General features: G+C 45.9%; 1 pseudogene; it reads left to right on the top strand.

The window, feature by feature from the left end:
* The first annotated feature begins 2,740 nt into the window (after positions 1-2,740).
* On the top strand, positions 2,741-5,223 carry LOC121635927 (annotated as a pseudogene).
* The last annotated feature ends 882 nt before the right edge of the window (positions 5,224-6,105 follow it).

Genomic DNA, 6,105 nt, shown 5'->3' with positions numbered 1-6,105 from the left:
AACTTAGAAATGACTAAAACTAATAAGCATTTTCGCCCTTGTTGTGTTATATGTTCTTCTGTGGGTTCTGATACCTCAAAGAAAGACGGAGATCGGACTTACTGTTAACTGTTTATTCTCTAGCCTTTTCCGGCTCACTTCCTGTGTAACTCCCAAACAGGTCCGTGGTACAACACATAGTTTCTCACTAACATTCCATTACACAACACCTCCCCCTTAAGTAAGATCTTCCCATTTTCTCTCTGTGATAAACTCTTAAATGTATAAACATATCAATCCTCTAACACCTGGAACCTGAGTGTCATCTTACTCTGATTATTGCATACATCCACTCTAACTAATAGAACACATCTCCACATTTCTTCCTCCTTTTTTTTCTTTTTTTTTTTCTCTTTTTTTTTTTTCCAGTCCCAAAAGAGTCTTATAAATCCAGACGTCTGGGAGGGCGTGAGACTCTTCCTGATGCTGTAATGTATGTGTTGGGTGCATCTTTATCTGTATGTGTGTGTTTTTCTGTTTCTGTAGTGGTGCGTGCAGGTGAGCCCGTATCTCCTGGCTCTGGGGTGCCCTCCGGTCCATTGGTTATGTCCAGTGTAGGTGTCTGTGTGTTGTGAACTGGGCGCATGTGTGTGCGATTACGCCTAACTGAGCCTTCATCAGTGTTGATGATGTAGGATCTGGGTGTTGGCGCTTTCTGTACAACTGTCCCATGCTTGTTTTCTTTGGGCAACCACACTTCTTGCCCTGGCTGCAGCTGTGGCAAGACTCGAACTCTGTGGCGTTGGTTGTACTGGCGCTGCTGGTTCTCTTTCGCACGCCTTTCCTCGATCCGGAACCGCCTGATGTTTGGCCACCAGGGGCGAAATGCAGCTGGAATCTGGGGAACGCCTGTGCGAATCTGCCTCCCCATTAGGAGCTGCGCTGGAGAGTAACCACTCTCCAGGGGTGTGGCTCGGTACGTTTGCAGCGCCGCTGCCTTGTCGCCTTTCCCTTTCCACAGCCCTTTGACTGTGGCAACAGCCCGCTCTGCCTCGCCGTTGGCCTGTGGATATCTGGGGCTGCTGGTGACGTGAGCAAATCCATATGCTTTGGCAAAGGAGTGGAACACTGAACCACTGTACTGCGGTCCATTGTCGGACATGACAGTCTCTGGTGTCCCATGGCGAGTGAAGACTTCCTTTAAAGCAGCCACTACTGTCTCAGCCGTGGCTACTCTGAGGTGTGCTACTTCTATGTAACGTGAAAAATAGTCCACGACCAGCAGGTAAGTGCTGTTTTCCCAACAGAACAGGTCGGTGCCGACGCGTTGCCAGGGTCTATCTTGCACTGCTGTCGTCAGCAGCGGCTCTCTCTGTTCTGCACGATGCTGTGAGCAGATGTTGCAGTTCTCCACCATCTGTTTGATGTGGACCGACAGTCCTGGCCACCAGACTGACTGGCGGGCCCTAGCTCGGCATTTAACGATCCCTTGGTGCCCACTGTGCAGCTGCTGCAATATCTCCCCCCTCAACTCACCCGGGATGACGATGCGTTGGCCTCGAAGGAGCAGCTGTCCATTCAAGGTGAGGCTATCTTTTTCAGACCAGAATGGAGCCAGCTCGAGGGGTAGTGCATGTCTCTCTGGCCACTGTGACTCGCAGTATCGGATCAGCTGTGCACAAATTAGATCGCTTTTCTGCTTTGCTGCTATCTCTCTCAGCCGCTGTTCTGTGGCAGGGAGGCTCTGAGTGACGGCGTCCAGGAACACTTTAACCTCGGCCTCTTTCTCCTTTTCCTCCGCCGTAAAGGTGTGTTGGATTGGGGCCCTGGATAAAGTGTCTGCTGTTATCAGGCTCTTCCCTGGCACGTGCACGATGTCAAATGAGAATCTTAGCAATCTCAGTCTGAAGCGCAGCACTCTTGGTGGGAGTTCGTCAAGAGCCTTGGTGCTTAGCAATGGCACTAGGGGCTTGTGGTCAGTCTCCAACCTGAATTTCAGACCCAGCAGGTAGGAGAACAGACGCTCGCATGCCCACGTAGCTGCCAGAGCTTCCTTCTCAATCTGAGCGTAGTGTCTTTCCGTGTCTGACATGCCTCGAGATATAAAGATGATTGGCTTCCACGCTCCATCTGGCTGCTGCTGGGTGAGGACGCCCCCCAGGCCAAAGGATGAGGCGTCTGCTGACACGCACGTCTCTGCAGCTGGTGAATAGGCCCCCAGCACCTGTGTGGAGCTGAGTTCTGACTTAAGTCTCTGAAAAGCCTCTTTCTGTGGTGCTCCCCAGCACCATTCGTTCTTTCCACACAGCAAATCTTTAATTGGGCGAGTGTATGACGCGAGGTGTGGCAGAAACTTGCTGAGGTAGTTCGCCATGCCCATCAGTCTTTTCACCCCCTCGACGTCAGTTGGTGCAGGCATGTCTTGTATGGCTTTGATTTTGTCAGGGTCAGGTGTCCTCTCGTTTCGGTACACTTGCGTACTATCCCACTTCTGACACCATGTTGTGTTATATGTTCTTCTGTGGGTTCTGATACCTCAAAGAAAGACGGAGATCGGACTTACTGTTAACTGTTTATTCTCTAGCCTTTTCCGGCTCACTTCCTGTGTAACTCCCAAACAGGTCCGTGGTACAACACATAGTTTCTCACTAACATTCCATTACACAACAGTCCTGAAGACTAAAACTAAGACTAAAACTGAGATGCCTGCCAAAAACAACGCTGTGCACCAGTGCACAAAGCAAGGTCCATAAGGACATGGATGAGCGAGTTTGGTTGGATGAACTTGATTCGCCTGCACAACCTGATAGAACACCTTTGGGATGAAGTGGAGCAGAGGCTGAGAGCCAGGCCTTCTGGTCCAACATCAGTGTCCAACCTCACAAATGTGCTTCTGGAGGAACGGAGTAGCTGCCCACCTTTTATTCATGAATGGTTCAGTTAAAATACAGAACTATGGAATAATGAATGAAGCCATGAAGTCAGTTTCTCCTTCACCTCCACTCCTCTTCATCCCACAGGAGGTCTGGACTGATGCTCAGCTGCTTCCTGCTCTGGATGTCTCTGCAGCCAGATTCCCCGTAATCATGTGTCAGCAGTCATCCTGCGGCGTTTCATTGGTTGTGCAGTTCTGGAGTTTACTTTCCTGGCCAGGAAGCCCGGATGTGGCAGCCTGCACATCACCACCGATGCCTGCTGGGGGCGCTGTGAGACCTGGGAGGTGAGGAGAAGGGAGGCATTTGCTCTGCTGACCTCAGCACCCTCTGCAGGACCCTCCAGTCACGACCAGTACTGTTCCCGTACCACTGGGTGATGTTACCAGTCAGAACACTCTCCACCACTCCAGTGTAGAACATCCTCATGATTTTCAGACTCTGAACTTCCTCAGTTGTCTGAGATGAAAAAGGCGCTGCCTCGTCTTCTTCACCTGGCTGTCTATGTGCAGAGTCCAGGAAAGATCCTCGGTGATGTGCACACCCACCACTTGAAACTGCACACCCTCTCCACCAGAGTCCCACTAATCCTCAGAGAGGTGTAGTTCCTCTGCTTTCTCCAGCTCCCCTGTATACGCCCGCTCATCATTGTTGTTGATGCAACCAACCACCACAGCGTCGTCCGTGAACTTTCCTATGGTGATGGAGCTGTCCATGGCTACACAGTCATGAGTGTACGGGGAAAAGAGCAGAGGGCTGAGGACACTGAGGGAGCTTGGAGTGGAGTGTGGTGGGGACTATAGTGTTGAAAGCTGAACTAAAGTCAATGAACAACATCCTTACATAGTCCCCTGTGTCCCGTTGTCCAGGTGGGTGAGGGTGGTGTGCGGTTCCTGGGACACCGTCCGTGGATCTGTTTGGCTGATAAGTGAACTGAAGTGGGTCCAGAGACTCAGGGAGGGAGGCACAGTTTAGCTTCAAGATTTAAATTTTTGCTTCCTCTTAGAATTGAATTCAGAATAAACTCTCTTAAAACAGCAACAAAATAAGATGAACTACATACAGGAATAAATTAACAGTGACTTTGCTGGTGGGCCAGAAATTCCCATGAAAAAATGATCTGATAAGAAAATGAAGGTTAGTCATGTAACTGGTCACTAAAACAAGCGGAACAAAATAATCCATAAAATGTTAAATGTGCAATAAAGTGGATTCATTTCCATTTGAAGGAAAACGGTTTTATCTGGTTTCCAGTTTGGAATTACCAAGTAAACCAATATGCATCAAAGGGAAACCAGAAAATGTGGAGAGAACCCACACAGGCACATGGAGATCATGGAAACTACACAGAAAAGTTCCAGCTAAGGTCCCAGAATCAGGAGACAAAAGAGTAAAACATTTAGTTTAACTGAGGTGAGGTCAGTGTTTTATACTCAGTGGTGGCTGCTGGTTTCCTGAGTCCTTCTCTGCTTCTGATCCTTGTAGGAGGCATCGTTGCATGATTGCACTCATCATTAAACACAACTCATTCCTGATATCTTTCTCTCTCACTAACATGCATGCTTAAACAGTCGCTGTGTTGTCCTGCAGCTTTACTCACCGATACCTACAGTCATGTTTTTCTCAGTTTGTCTTCCTCTAGGTGCTCCTGATGATTCTCTGCTTTGTTTTCTTACACAGGCTGTAGGATGTTTTCTGTTAAGTTTCTTTTCAGGTGTATCAGCTGATTGTCTGGTTTTTGTCTTTGGCTTTTGGTTGTTTAGTTGTTGTTTTCTATCTGGTGCATCTTTGTCTCCTTCTTCTCTTCAATCTCTACTTTTGTCTTCTGTTCACTCTCCCTCTTCAAAAGATGTTATTTTTATTCCCAGAAACCGGTCCTTGAGCCTCCGTTCATCGAGTCCTACCAGCAGGTTTGTACCTACAACACGACTCGTCTGGTCACTGTCAAACTACCCGACTGCCAGCCCCATGTGGACCCCACCTACACCCATCCTGTGGCCCTGAGATGTGACTGTGGGGTCTGTCTGACAAGCACCACTGAATGCATAACATCTGTGTGAAGAGAGGGTACATTTAGCTTTATTTACTATTTACCACAATTTAGAGTCATGTCCTTGTTTGGCTCAGTACCAGCCAAATAAATCAGTTTAAAGACACGTGTCTTCAGAAAGTTGAATTTCATATCTTTTATAAATGAAATAAATCAGATTCCTTATCTTTCTGATTATCTCAGAAAGTGAAACAAGGGGAAAACAGTTATCTGTCCATTTCACATTTATTATTATGGCTCTGAACATTTTAATTCAAATATCAGTGTATGAAAAGTATTAAAATGGGACTTTTCCATAACAAATTAATTTGTTTTAAATTTAGATGGAGGTCATGTTATGTAATTTATGATCATTGTCCCTGCGATGTTCTCTGTGTAATCTTAATCTGTAGAGTTTATATGCTGAATGTGCAGTTGTGAGACTTCATTAAACTTGCTTCACTTCACAGTTTTAAAGATCTAACCACCTTTGTTTGTATGATTTCTTTATAAATAAAGCAAAAACTGAGCATTTTAAATGTTGCAGCATTAATCAGTTTTTCCCCCGAGTGCTTGAAATGATCACTATTTAGGAGGAAAAGGTTGATGTAATCCACCACGTAGTCACATGATTCTGAGGAGCTGCAGAACTGAGAGGGAACCAGAACTACAGGAAAGTGCATCAGTCCTTCCTGTGATAAAAGATCAACCAAAAAAGTAGTTTCTTAACATCTGAGTTACTTTCAGTTAAAAAGACAACACAAACTCTTTACTAAGAAACTTTTCTTTCTAATGTGTTTTTCATGAGCATCTATGTGGCTGAAAAAGTTTAGTGCATCCCAGCTTTTTTTTTTATTAACATTTTGATGTAACATTATAGACGTTACGACCTTTAGAAAAATGTTATTTGGGGGAGGTGGGGGAGTGCACTGTAGGCTCATGTGCCAGAGTTTAAGTTTTAATCTTTAATGGTATTTTTTCACCATGGTATTACTTTTACTTTTATACTTTAAGTAATTTTAAACCAGTACTTTTACACTTTTACTTAGGTAAAAACTTTGAGTTGATACTTCTACTTCTACAGAAGTCTTTTTAAACCTGAGTAATGAATGTGCGTAACACCGGAGCAGGAGAAATCCTCCATCTGCTCCTGACTGGAGCAAC

Source organism: Melanotaenia boesemani, chromosome 24, assembly GCF_017639745.1.
Source record: "Melanotaenia boesemani isolate fMelBoe1 chromosome 24, fMelBoe1.pri, whole genome shotgun sequence".
Classification (NCBI taxonomy): domain Eukaryota; kingdom Metazoa; phylum Chordata; class Actinopteri; order Atheriniformes; family Melanotaeniidae; genus Melanotaenia; species Melanotaenia boesemani.
The sequence above is the reverse complement of the archived record's forward strand: the minus strand, read 5'-3'. Positions and strand labels throughout refer to the sequence as shown.